Here is a 15,406-nt window from a genome sequence, read left to right as displayed (position 1 = left end):
CACATCTGACTGAAGATTGGCCCCATTTATTTGTGACGTTGCAAAACAAGGTACATGTTGTGAAGCTCATAAAGTGAGGCAAATATAAATAATCAGCTGATGGAGTGTAGATGTGGAAATAGCTGCATTCGATCAGCTGACTGTTTTTACAATAAAAGTAGTTTCTTAGTGAATGTCCTGTACTGGTCTTAAAATCTCATAACATCAGCTTTTAATGTTCCTCTTGGATGTTCTTCTTGACCCTCAGAGAAGGAGAAAATATCCTGTCTTTCAGGCATGTCCTTTCCTAACAAAAATGACAGGAAACATAAAACATATTATTGCAGAACAAGTGTGTTATTTATGAAAGCGGTGTGTTTGTGTGTTTAGGGGCTGTAGATATAATTATTTTGTAATTGTAATGTTTTTTTTTTATTTCAACAATGAGCTACAAAGACAATCAGATTATGAATGAACAGTATGAAGTTCATCAACATTGAAATATATGTTATTATCAAAATAATATTTAACTGTTATCAAAACGTAGTGTAACTGTAGAAGCTTGCTCTGTTGTCTCACTGAAAGAATAACTTTTACCACGTTTTTTACAGACAATATTGAGAGATAAATAGTAGCAGTTCTCACTATGTGTTAAATATCTTTGCCTTCAATACATTAAATTAGAAAGCTGACAAAGTCATATTGCTTGTTATCATCTAAATGTAACTTTTTGCATGGAAAAAACCCTCAACTTAACTGATGTGTAGGCGATCTAGTATTTACTATTGTTTAATGGAATGTATATCAGTGTATTCAAGTCAATACTTCATTCATTTAAACCAATATCTTTATTGATTCTTTGTACAGTATGAAAAAAGAGTCTTTGTACCTGTGCTGAAGTTCACTGCTGTGAGGAGTCCAGTTCTGTCTCTCACTCTCTGGTCCAGCCTGTCTGCATCACCTGGACACCTTAAACAAACAGATATATATATATATATATATATATATATATATATATATATATGTGTGTAAAGTACCATGTGTACAAACAATATAACTGATTCTCTTCTGTTGAACATGTTGGATTGTGTATTGTCCGAGTCAGGGTCCTTTTTATTTTACTGTAACTTTGGAAGTTGTGTTACCAATGCTTACTGTTTATTTGATACCCATTTGGTAATGCAATTAATACAAACAACAAGGTTTGGGTTCGTTCTTCAGATGACTGTGACGTTAACGTGTAAGCTCGATAATGAACTCCAGCTCAACCAACCATATTGTAATATCTAAGTAATCATCTTGAAATATGACATTAATAATTGTAATATACACACATCTTATTGTGAGGTTGATTTCACATACACTACTTCGACATTAGCTTGTCTACATACTTGAGCATAGCCAATTTAAATTAACCTTAGATGCATACAGTTCTACCTACATAATAAAATATCTCTAAATTACAAGGATGTAACCTTATTTTATCAACCTCAAACAGAAGCCGTTTGTTCAACAGTATTATCCCACTTAACACTTGTCTATTTCGTTGTAACCTTTATATATACAGTCTATGATTTTAACTTGGAGGCTACGATTACAATCGTTAGCACCGATGTAGCTACCACTAGCTTACATGCTAACCCAAGCCTTACCATTCATTACGTAGCTGATTAAAATCATTAACACATAAATAAAGCACTAGAATTTCACTTACCGCAAAACCGCATTCATGCACCGTCTGTTTTAACCGCAGAGCGAGTCACAATAGTCCGATATATAAGCATGAAGAACAAACAACCACGGCCGGCTACAAGTTGTGTTTCCTGGATGAGCTGAGCAGGCAGAGTCCCTGGAGCTAGCTTCACGGAGCAGCTAGCAGAGAGACAAGAAGCTAACAGCGGCAGGCACTTGACAGAGCCGTCACTCAATGTGACCACGCCCTAATTTATGCACACACTTTAAGACCTAATATAAAGAAAAGGGTCGCGTTAGAAAACAATTCACTCACAGATCCATAATCATGAAGGTGGAATCTAACTATATCGATAATAAAATGTATGGAGCCACGGGTAGAAACATGTTTTTTTCTACTGTAAAGTCGGGCATTTTAACATGGGGGTCTATGGAAATTGCTCCTTTCTGCAGCCATCGCCTATCGGCCAATATATAAACTGCAGTGTGTGGCACTTCCGTATTGGCTTCCCGGCTCTACCCCACAGTTTGCCGCTTGGTTTACAACATAGTCCACGAGTAGAATGAGCACGCAGGCCCGTTGGTGCCTGCAAACCCTGACTCGTATAAGCCAGATCAATCGCTTCCACAATCCAGTGGGAGAGCCGTTGCCTGGTAACGGGCTTGCCCTTATGAGGGTTAGCCCAGGATACAAAGAGTTGGTCATTGCATCGAAACTCTTTTGACCTGTCCATATAGGTGCGTAAAGCACGGACTGGGCACAGCAAATTCGGCCACTGTTCCTCAGAGGAACACAGTGGCGGAGGAAATGCCTCAATGTCAATGGGGGTACATGAGCCAACCATCTTAGGTACAAAGGCAGGGTTGGGCTTCAGCAACACTCTCGTTTGCCCCGGGGCAAACTGAGTGCATGAAGGATGTACAGAGAGCGCATGAATGTCACTGACTCGCTTGGCAGATGCCAGAGCCAGTAACAACACTGTCTTCAGTGACAGGTGTTTCATGTCAGCTTCTTCCAGGGGTTCAAATGGAGGTCGAGTGAGCCCATCTAAAACCACTGCCAAGTCCCATAAGGGCACCAGTGACCTGGAAACAGGGAGGAGCCTGCGAGCGCCTTTCATAAAACGGCAGACCAAGGGATGTTGGCTAGCCGTCTTTCCCTCAAAGCCCACATGGCATGCAGCAATAGCAGCCAGGTACACTTTGATCGTAGAGAAAGCTCTGTGTTTATCAATCAGGTACTGTAGAAATGATAGAATCACCCCGACAGGACATTGAAAAGAGATGTGTCCTTTTTGAAGGCACCACTCCTCAAACACCCTCCACTTACAGTCACAGAGGGACCTGGTGGAGGAAGCTCTTGCACTCTGAATAGTGTTTATCACCTTCTAAAGCAGTCCCACTGTATTCAGGTTATACCACTCACGGGCCAGGCCCATAGTGCCAAGCGCTCTGGGTGTGGGTGAAAAATCGTCCCCCCCGCCTGAGACAGTATGTCCCTGCGTAGCGGGAGCTGCCACGGCTGCCCGCACAGCAGCTGATATATCTCCGCCAGCCAGTACATTGCAGGCCAGTGTGGAGCTATTAGGATTGTAAGGGAAACTTCTGTGTAGCAATGCAGTGGGAGTCACCGACTCAGGAAGGAGACACGGTGGAGCAGGAGCTTTGATGTCAAATACTGATGGTTTATTTGGAGTTTCGGCCGGAGAGATTCACATCACAAGTCCAAGAGCCAGAGGTTCTGACTTCACGGTAGAGTTGCCACGTCAATTCTAGAGCGCCTCTCTCTTGTTAGCCCATTTAACTGGTTTCACAGAGAGTAATCAACATATTTTGATAAGATAGCTTTAGACAGTTTGGGCACACTGAGTTACTTGCGTCCGTTATTTATGGCCTCGAAGATGTCATACCTTGGAGTCCACAAACAACAAAGAAGGAAATGTCCCAGTGCACCCACAACAACAGACCATCTGTGACCTAGTGTTGACCGGTCACAGAATGGGAACAATAACATTATGGCTGAAGCAGCCTATGTCCTTAAAGGAGATAAACAGACGTCAGGGTTGGTCCTGTACGTCATATCTAGGAGTCTAGGACAATTATTTCCCTAACAGTCTTCTCTTTTTATCATTTATGATAACCTAAAAATATTAGTCTAATAATAATTTGGTCAATACTTAACTCAATAGGCGTCTCTAGATTTGAGTGTGGTCTCACCTTACATTAATTACATCACAAAGTAGAATAAGATTGAAACATTCAATCACAATGATTGATACAGCCAATCATAATAGGAAAAATCATCTCTCATCAGTGTTTGATCATCTTTCGTCAAAAGCACAATAATGAACACATATAAAACACAAATGCATAAATAGCTAAATATTTGTTTTAAACTAATATCCTTTATCATTTACCATTAGTTAATTTCATTCATCAAACTATAAAATCAAAACCAGCTTGCCGCTTTAAAGATTTACTTCAAGGCAATCACTAGTCAAAAGCATTTTAAAACTCAGGATCGTAAGAGATCCAGCTAAAAATGCACAGTTAGAGTATAGAATTCACACTGGTGATTTGATCAATCTGTAATCTGCAAAATTGCAGTGTCCTCAATTTTAGGATTACTTTAAGTGTCAGGTACTTAGTGAAATCAATACATTCATTTTAGTCAAGTACATTGTTCAAAATCTGAAAAGGAAAAGTTAGGCAAATATTCAAAGACTTTTGTAAAAACCTGGAAAGGAAGGATTAAACATTCTTAAAACTTGAATTATTACATTTGTGAATGCTACCACTGATCTGTACCAAATTAAGTCTATCAATTATTCCTATTAGCCATACTTACCTGAGCATCTACTTATGGTACTTGGAAAGGATTCTTCTGTGTTTATCTAATGTTGAATGTATAATATCAATTTCTTTAAATTATACTTCTCTAATTTGAGGATCAAATATGCTACATAATTGTTATATGAAATATTATAAATATTGAAATTAATCCAGTACTTGAAACATCATTGTAGGTCTTTCTGTGCATGGATAATACATTAAAGAGTAGTGTTGTTAAGCCTGATTGCTGGACGATTAAGGATATTAACATTATCTGTGATAATAGTAGAAATAACTTATGATTTAATACTTTATAATCTGAAAATATTAATTAATTAATTTTGTTAAGTGCGAAAGTGTAATCTGATCCGGCAAAAATATATTAATCACCACTATTCAACACATGTCTGGTCATTGGAAATATAAAGACAGTCATTAATTGTACTTCTGTAAACATCCAAGATATAAAATCAATGCAAAGATCATCTTTGTACGAGAGCTGGAAGAACGTGTCCTTCAGTCTTTCTGACTCGTTCTCCTCCTCTCTTTATGACAAAGAGTGTCTGGTGTGTAAAGGCATCCTGATACTGTAGATTAGCACTGAGGTGCTGATAGGCTCAAACTCTTCTTCATCAGAGCGCCATATTTAAACCCCCCAATTGCTCTGCTTTTGTGGCTCATTCAGTGAGCACTGTAGTTGATCCCCCCCAGTGAAATGGAGGCTCATCCGCCTGCATTCCTTCTGCTATCTGCTTGAGAGCAGTGCCAGACAAAACTGCGTATTCCAAGTGGCGCATCCAGGTCTCCCCCTGTGATGGGAGAGGTTAGGAAGATATCTGCTCCTCCAAGAAACAAGGAACCTTGTATGAAGCCTCTGAAGTCCTCACTCGTCCCGCAGGGTTGTCTGCCTGAGCCCACCGCGCAGAATGGTGAAGAAGCATCCCATCTCCTAAGATAGTTGAAGATTAGAATCCTCTCATCTCGAACGACCTCGTGCCTCCTTGCCCGTGGCTGGGGGTGCCCTCTGCAGCCGGAGAGTGTGACCCTCTCTCTCTGACCCTTGGCCTTCAGAGCTGTCCTAGTTATTGGGTTAACACTTGATAGGGATGTTTTCCTGAGTGCAGACAACTCAAAGTAATGGATTAGCCCATTATCATTTAATTACAAAAATAGGATAGGCCCCTCAGAATTATTGGGGAGCCTTCCTGACACATGCATAAATGTAAGGTTTGTGTTAGTCATTTAACATGCAAGAATCATATACTCATCAGTCCAAAGTAGAGAAATGTTATTGTAATTGAAAGGTGAGCTAGTCCCTGTGGATATCACCCCTTCTCAATGATTCAAAATGTTATATTAATTCACCATTTGATAAAATATTAGTTTATCAGAAATATATATTTTTTCCTCTTCCATAAAACAGGTTTGAGTAATAAATGTTCCCAATATAAAATCAAATACTCAATATAATTGACTCTTCCCTCTCTTTTCTTACATATGTCACATATGAAATAATAACTTAGGAGTCTATTTAAGCATGGTGTAGTTTATAATCTATTACTCGAGAAGACTCAGTATCACCTGTGTGCAGCTTGCAAAAAAACAAACAATTGTGAGAAACATATTATGCAGGAACTGTATACCTTTGTTGAAAAACAAAGCATATCTGATTTGGGAGGAAAAGCTTCATCCCCTTAACTTCCGAGTTACCACTGAAGGCATAGCATGAATGATAGTGGGTGCCTGAGGGTGTTATTACTGAGAAATGTCAAACAAATTCAAAACCTTACATTTGAAAACAGGTTTGCATTCCTCCACTTAAAATGACGTTATCATTGGAAACAATAAAAGCTAATTGTTTTGATGTAGAATCTATCAATTGAATCGTTAGAGCAGAACAGAATGGTCGTATTGTAGCCTGAGTACCGTGCAGCCTTTAGTTTCACCAGGTGGAAACATTGTCCATATAATGTGAATACATGTAGAACTAAGAGGCCCCTGACATTAGGCCTATTTTAAAAATAGTAGGGGCTTTTAACAGCTTGCCAACCTACAGGCATCCTCTGCATAATGTAGTGGAAATGTTATTATATCCTGATATGTTTAAACCAAATGCTTCTCATTTGGTTAGATGTGCTGTTTGCCTCTATCTACACTACTTCAAGGCCACAGAGCTGTTTTGGCTACTGAGTTGACTCACACAAAGTCACACGAGAACTTCTACAGCTCAAGGCCAGGTGTCTAATAACAATGTGACCGTGTGAAGATTTATTACCTTCCCACCATTTTCCTCCCTTTATAAGCTTTGCTATCATATTGAACTGCGCACACTCGCGCAGACATATTTTATACTCTGTGAGACCTGTGTCTATATTTTATTGTATCTGATGTTTGTTTGAGGCCTCGAATAAACATCACCAGAAAGACAACTCTGTCTGATTCACCATTTATTTGTTTTGATCACTTTGACTTGTACTCTACAGTATTGGGGTTTTTGGATTTCCATAACAATAGCAGTATGAATAGCCTTCAAAAAACAACCCACTCTGTGGTAACGAGAGTCATATTTCTGAACCAAATGCCCTAAGTTAAGCCGTTAGTCCCATCTGACTGACCCAAGGGTTGGTGCTGGTGTGACCGGGAGGCTTCCAGGTGTTCAAAGCAGATGTCAAGCTTTCAGTTCATGGCTTGGTGGGGGGAGTGGCCCACGTGAGACAGTATTGTTCAGTTTGAGGAGCGTCATTGTCTCTGGGAGCAGGGAATGGTGTCCATTCTCGGACCAGACCATTAATGTCATTTCATGTAGAGCAGCCATAGCATCTCTGTGACTGCACTCAGCCGGACTGTAGCAGGGCAGAACTGGGTGACTCTTAGTGAAGCCGTCCAAGGCCATAGACAAAATGGAACCACGTACTAACAAAAAGGACACAAGGTCATCAATGTCTCTCTTTACCATTGGCCTAATTGCACAACAAATTAGTGGGGAAAAATGTGGAGCACTAATCCATCATCATGTGAAATGTTGAGTTAATCTAAATAATTACTTATGGGTTGAAATCAAATTAACATTAACATTAGAACTAAAGTCAGTCAAAATTGGACTTGCACGGATCAGAATCTAAGCAATACACCATTTTCCCAGCTCTGTAATGAAAAGGATAACAAGATTAGGTACATTACAGGAGTGTTAAAACATCCAAACATGCACACATATCTTATTAATAATAATAATAATAATTCATTTATTTTATATAGGCGCCTTTCAAGGCTCTCAAGGTCGCCGTACAAACACATAAAAAACAAGATACACAATACCTAACACCAGCATAAGAAATATAAACAAGACAATGCAACAAATCAAATAAATAAAACAGAGGATGTGTGATGGATAATGATCAGGGTGGATAAGCGAGTGTGAAGAGATATGTTTTGAGGCGTGATTTGAAAATGGGGAGAGAGTCAGTGTTGCGGATGTCAGGTGGGAGGGAGTTCCAGAGGCGGGGTGCAGAGCGGCTGAAGGCTCTAGACCCCATGGTGGTTAAACGGAAGGGGGGTGCAGTGAGGCTGAGGGAAGCAGAAGATATGAGTGTGCGGATGGGTGTGTTGATGTGCAGGAGGTCGGAGAGGTACATTCTAGCTGCTTATTCTAGCAGAGATTAGAGGACAGGGTCTAATGTTGTGAACAAAATTATCAAGTCAAAGTTATTTTACTTTATTCTATGTTATGTACCACATTTAATTTAATAATTAATCTTGAATTACTAATAACTTTAAAGAAGCAACAATTTACAATTTGGATAAAGTGAATACTCATCCAAAGTGTGTGTGTGTGGGGTGTGTGTGTGCTTGTGTGTGTGTGTGTGTGTGTGTGTGTGTGTGTGTGTGTGTGTGTGTGTGTGTGTGTGTGTGTGTGTGTGTGTGTGTGTGTGTGTGTGTGTGTGTGTGTGTGTGTGTGGTGTGTGTGTGTGTGTGTGTGTGTGTGTGTGTGTGTGTGTGTGTGTGTGTGTGTGTGTGTGTGTGGTGTGTGTGTGTTGTGTGTGTGTGTGTGGGTGGGTGGGTGTGGGTGGGTGTGTGTGTGTGGTGTGCTTGTCTGCCCAAGGTTTAAAACATTTGGGACAGCAGTGAAAATGTTATGAGAAACAATTTGTTGCTTAGATTAAACTCGAAGGAAGCTAGACTGGAACATTTTAAATAAATCAAAGCACTTGCACATTAATTAAATACATTTGACATTTAGCTCGAGCTGGGTTCAATACTTATTTAAAATTGGGCTCGAGTAGAACCCCTGGATTTGGCTTGCAACACAAAAGTGATACTGATCTAAAGAGATTGCCCAAGGTTTAAAACATTTATTATGCACACAATAAAAACTTCAACAAATATATATTGATCCTGGCTTAACCAGCGACCTTTACTCTATTGTCCATAAGCTCGGTTTCAGAAAACTTGTCAGTAGTTTAACAACTATTTTAATTTTAGTAATGTCTATAGAGACCAATTGGTTGATACGAGAAATAATTTGAAGCAGTTTAATAAAGAACGTTAAACTATTTTTAAAACTGTAATTGAACTTCAACTTATATTAATTATCTGATTCCAGTGGCCAGTTGGAACAGATAATCAACAAAGTTTCCATTTTGCAGCAACAGCGCAAAAGGTTTCAACAACAATTAGTATTATGTCTGAGTCTAGGTCTGTCTTATCTGCTTTGTTTCGGAATGTGTTCAATACATTACGTTTTTATTCATTATTACTATACAATACATAGATTAAGAATAAATGAAACAAATAATACAACATTGACCTACAAAAACAGATTTTGCAACCCTGATCTCCTCAGGCAGGTCTCTGAGGGTCTCGGGGCGCAGGACGGGGTATAGGGTTTATACAAGGTCACAAAGATATCTTAACATACCAGCAATACCATTTAAGAATGGATTCTTAAAGCAATATAATCTTATTTTCTTCTTACACCTAGCGCACACCCTGAACAGTGGGCTTCTTGTTTACATTTTCCTCTGCACACTCAGAGGCAGGACATAAAAACACTCTTTTGCTATTTATTTTCATTTTGCAGCACATTTATACGACCAGAATTTTGCTTTACATCTTTATATTATTTATTTTTCTCAAGTCATTTACTTTTGGTGAGATAACTAAAGTTTAGTTCATTTTACCCTGTCTATGGACTGATTCATTATTAGTTGTTACAAAACATACACAAGACGGCGGGACAAACCAATATAGACCCCCCATAAAAACAATCAGACAAACAAAACATGAACTCGTAATAAACACCAGCGCGACAGCAAAGCTCATTCAGCTCAATTTAGTCCGAATTAGGAGGTTAGAGAGGGGGTAGGGAATTATAGAAATGGAGCACCTACTCGCGCATCCACCCTTGTACAAGTGCTAAGATCGTGCCTGAAGACCGTCCAAAAGCGATAACTAGCTTATCCTCTTGCGACAACCACTACTATATTCTAGTGGCGCTATGATCCCCCGACCAGGAGAACATAGACTTTTTTCCGTTACCCTTTCTCTCCAAAAACAGCACAGTTAACTGTAGTCCTACACGACCAGCCTATACATCCGCCATTGAGTTCAACACAGTTTTGTTTCTATGCTTGCTTGCCACTGCCCACCTGTGATCAATTAGCCTATAATTGTATGTATACACCCCGGACCGCCACCAGCACCTCTAGCCATTTATAGGGAACTGTGGCGCATCGGTTGATGCACGCATCTCGCGCTGCCCCGGCCTTGCCAGCAATGTAGAAGACGATCACAAACAACGAGTGCTTTTAGACCATCTCGCTTAATAGAGATGGCTGTGGTGTGAGTTAAAAGCTATAGACAAAAGGCTGTGACTTTCTTCCTCTCAGCTGCACGGCTGCAGTCACCCAAACATGGGGAGGTATTTACACACACACCCCCGGCTGCTGCTGGAGCCGTGCTCACAGAGGCAATGGAGGGAAATATCTCTGGCTGCTTATTTTTAACTGCTGTGTTTGGCCACTGAAACCCCCAGAATTCGGCGATTTGTTCAATACAAATCTTTACATTGCTTTTAAACAGAAGTTCCACCTTACTGATGCCTTTCTTTAAGGTCACTTCTAAACATGAGCTGTGTATGCTTGTATGGCACTTCCGTCCCGAGCAGCACACACAGAGGAAATCAGCCAGGACTGAGTCCCCAGACACTGATCTCCTGGGTTTATTATCCCCAAATGTTCATTAACCAAAAACGAAACACAGCCGCTTAGTTTCACAGGTAATTTTAGGATACCGTCAATCACAGATTCTGGTAAGGCAATGTCCAAATGTAGATTTGAAAATCACACTTACCAGTTCTGAAGATTTGTTGGCATCCTGCCGACAACGCCAAATTGTAAGGGAAACTTCTGTGTAGCAATGCAGTGGGAGTCACCGACTCAGGAAGGAGACACGGTGGAGCAGGAGCTTTGATGTCAAACACTGATGGTTTATTTGGAGTTTCGGCCGGAGAGATTCACATCACAAGTCCAAGAGCCAGAGGTTCTGACTTCACGGTAGAGTTGCCACGTCAATTCTAGAGCGACTCTCTCTTGTTAGCCCATTTAACTGGTTTCACAGAGAGTAATCAACATATTTTGATAAGATAGCTTAGACAGTTTGGGCACACTGAGTTACTTGCGTCCGTCATTTATGGCCTCGAAGATGTCATACCTTGGAGTCCACAAACAACAAAGAAGGAAATGTCCCAGTGCACCCACAACAACAGACCATCTGTGACCTAGTGTTGACCGGTCACAGAATGGGAACAATAACATTATGGCTGAAGCAGCCTATGTCCTTAAAGGAGATAAACAGACGTCAGGGTTGGTCCTGTACTTCATATCTAGGAGTCTAGGACAATTATTTCCCTAACAAGGATCAGTGTGTGGCGTTGTTCTCTCACTCTGGCCAGAGTTGGTTGTATCAGAGCCAGGGGTGGGAACGCGTACAGAAGGACCGGAGGCCAAGCGTGCGCGAGCGCGTCCACGCCTAACTGTGCGTTTAAATCGTGCATTGAAAAGAACATCTGACATTGAGCGTTTTCTTTTGATGCGAACAGATCCACCGCGGCCCGGCCGTAACACACCCACAGCTGACTCACAATTATGATGTAGAGTCCAGTCTGCAGGCTGGTATGTGCGTCGCTCTCAGAGAGAGGAGACGTCCGCAGCTCCATAAGATCAGTTTGCGTGCCAGCCTGTGTAACTGGAGAGAACGCAAACCCCCTTGGCGGTTTATATACGATATTGTGGTCGTGTTGTCTGTCCTCACGAGGACATGATGTCCTCTGAGAAAAGGCAGAAAGCGTTTCAGGGTGAGGAACACCGCTAAAAACTCCAGATAATTTATGTGTGACCATTGGAGGTCTCTGCCCCAGAGACCCCTCACAGGTCGACCTTCGTATATACCCCCCCAGCCCGTCAGACATGCGTCTGTGGTGACCACCTTCCGCGATAGGACAGCACCCATAGGCACGCCCCGTACTAGAAAAGTCGGGTGCAGCCAGTGGCGCAGTGCCATTACGCATTTCATAGTGACCATCACTCTCCACACGCCATGACGCACGGGGTCCAGTCTGAGGGCAGCTACCCAGCGCTGAAACTCCCTCATGTGTAAGCGTCCCAGTCGTACCACCAGGATGGCTGACGCCATGAGCCCCACTAACCGCAGACATGATCTGAAGAGAACATAATCATTTTCATAATCATCATTTCCAGCCACGCAAATATTATTTGCGTGGCTGGAAATGAGCGAGGCTTTCACTCTCTCCGCTGCGGGCTGTAAAGGGCACCGAATTCAGGCGTAGGCCCAGGAAGAGTACAGTCTGGGCTGGGGACAACAAGCTCTTTTCTGTGTTTATTACGAAACCCAGGTCGAGCAGGTGTTTTACGAGGACATTCGTCTGCGTAATAGCCTCTTGCTCCGACTGTGCTAGAAGGAGCCAATCGTCCAGATAAGTTGCCAGGCGAATATCCTGTTGTCTTAACGGGGCTATCGCGGCTTCCGTACATCGTACAAACACTCGTGGGCTGAGAGACAGACCGAAGGGAAGTACTCTGTACTCGTAACAGACACCCTGAAAGGCGAACCTCAGATATTTCCTGTGTGGATAATATACTGGGATGTGGAAATACGCGTCTTTCAGGTCGACTGATGTGAACCAATCGTTTTGGCGCATGAGACGCAACAGAGATGTGTGAGTGAGCATTCTGAATTTGTATCTTTTGAGATATTTGTTCAGAGCCCTCAAATCTAGTATAGGCCGAATCCCGTTCCCTCCCCGTTTGGGAACGAGGAAATACTTGGAATAAAAGCCGCTCTGACTCTGTTCGGAGGGTATTATAGATATAGCCTTCTTGTCTAGTAGCGAGAGGATCTCTTGCTCCAGAATATGGGCCGACTCTCCCCGGGCTTGCGAATGCAGAATGCCCGAAAAGTGAGGGGGGGGTGACAGCGAATTGGAGCCTGTAGCCCCGTGTTATTGTCTTGAAAACACAAGCAGAATCTGTGAGCATCCTCCACTTTTCGCTTCTCAAAGCGAGTGGAGATGTCACATCTGTTGTCTGCCCTCTGTGTCTTTATTTGTTGTGTTATGGGGCCCTCTAGTGTCTGAACACGGTGGTACCCCAGGTTGACAACCCCGGTCGACACTGCGCATGCGCGTGACGGTGATGCCTTCACAGCCCCGTCCATCGTCCGCCTTCTAAGAGAGGTAGCAGCCACTCTTAGAAGGGGGGTAGAGGTCAGACTGTTTATTGTTTTTATTGTCTTTCTTTTCATTTTTATTGACTGCGCCCTTGGCTTTAAGCCTGGAAATGACAGTGGAAAATGATTTATTAAAAGACAATAGTAATGACATGTGTTTGTGTGACTTAAACGAGCAGTGGAGCTTGCTGTCGTTGATGTTAAGTCCATTTCCCTCATGGCGCGAACTTAAGGATGACGTTCTGACATCACTCGAGGCGGCGGGAAGATGGGGGCATGGTTGCACCCCGGAAACACATGAGCATCTAACACTGGAACGTGTTCTGGAGCTGGAGAACAGGGAACTTCCAGCTCCTTTATCGAGGAGAGGAGAGGAGGCTGTCAGGCCGCCCTCTTCTTCTTCCTCGTCTGGTGGCTGAAAGTCTGTGCCGGCTGTGCCTGAGCGGCTGCTGCCGGAACCGGGGACTTTCTTGTCCAGCTCGTCCTCGCCTCGTGTCTTCTTCGAAGCTAGAGCGGAGCCAAATATGCCCTCGGGAACAATAGGCATGTCCAAGACGTCCTCTTTTTCCCGGTCTGGAAGGTTCGTCAGGGTAAGCCATCTGGCTCTCTCCTGTACCACCATTATCCCCAGTGCTTTGCCCGTGGCTTGGACTGCACAGCGCTGCACACGGAGGTAAATGTCCGTGATCGCTGCGATTTCGTCCCACACGGCAGGCTCAGGTTTGATCGGCATGTCCTCGCAGAGCTCCGCCTGGTAGGCGGTCAGCAGCGAGGAGACGTTGAGTGCCCTGGCGGACAAAGCTGCGGCTTTATAGGCTCGTTCGGTCATTGCTGACTGGAAGCGGTCTGCCTTTGCCGGTAGTGTGGGTTCCTGCTCGGTGCCGAAGCCAGCCGCGGTTGGAGGTGGGCTGCCATCAGCGGTTCCATGGGCGGCATGCGGAGCAGGCCGAGCTTCTCCATGCCGACACAGTCCAAAGAGGAGGCACCCTGGATTGGGGCCTTGTTGCTGAAAGGGTGGTCTCTCCACGAGACCGACACCTCGTCCAGCATCTCTGGAAAGACTGGGAGAAGCTGATTCCTCATCCTCGCTGCTTGGGGCAAGTTCTTCCCCTCATAGCGAGATCTGGAGGTCTCCTTGGCCACTTCAGGCCAGGGGATGTCCAGCCTGGACGCAGCGCATTGGCACACGGTCTGCAAGTCCATACTGAGGCAGGGCGAAGCTGGTGTGCTTTCACCCGGGGGAACGGACATCGCCTCCGGCTTGGCAGCCTGGGCAGATGAAACGAAGATGTCATCTTCGTGCTCATCCGAGTCGGATAAGAGGAACTCAGAGGCATCCTCTTCATCATCCTCCATATAATCCAGCTGTAGGACATCCTCTGCGGGTGGAACCACGGTGAGGTCCAGTTGGGAGCCCCAGCTTGACACAGCGCGGGGCTCCGCTCTCGCGGCTCTTGCCGCCACCGGGCCCCAGCCTGACACGGCGCGGGGCTCAATCTCCGCGGCGGTCGCCACCATGTCAATATTGCCGGCCGGCGAATCAACGGACATGAAGGGGTCCCGTCCCGACAGGCTGGCTTGGCGCACTAGCCGTCAGCGGAGGCTCTTGATGGTGAAGCGGGCACAATGCCCGCACGAACCGGGGGCATCGATAGCTTCCTGGGCGTGTTCCAGCCCAAGGCAGGACGAGCAGACCTGGTGTGAGTCCGTGCCCGAGATCCTAAACCCGCAGCCTCCGACTCCTCTGGTGTGAGGGAGAGAAGGGTCCATCCTCGTTTGCCGGCGCGGAGGGACAAGCTATAACAGGTATGTTACCGAAAAAAATCCCACCTTATCGTTATTGCGAAAGGAAAAAACGACGGGGTAGATTTTTCTTTAAAAAATATTAACTGGTGTGTTAATATCTTTCTTATCTCCGTCTCCTCTGGTGTGAGGGAGAGAAGAGTCCGTCCCCGCTCGCCGTTATGTCGGCGCGGAGGGATAAACTAGCAACAGGTATGTTACCGTTTGAAGAAAAAAAAATCTAAATCAAACCTTACCGTTATTTCGAAAGAAAAAACGGCGGGGCAGATTACACTATTAACTGGTGTGTTAATATTTGTTAAATTCTTCTGCAAAGCAAAAAAAGTAACCGGCAAGCGCCCGTCGACCGAATGTTAGC

This window comes from Gymnodraco acuticeps, unplaced genomic scaffold (assembly GCF_902827175.1).
Source record: "Gymnodraco acuticeps unplaced genomic scaffold, fGymAcu1.1, whole genome shotgun sequence".
Classification (NCBI taxonomy): Eukaryota; Metazoa; Chordata; class Actinopteri; order Perciformes; family Bathydraconidae; genus Gymnodraco; species Gymnodraco acuticeps.
Note: the sequence above shows the minus strand (reverse complement) of the source record.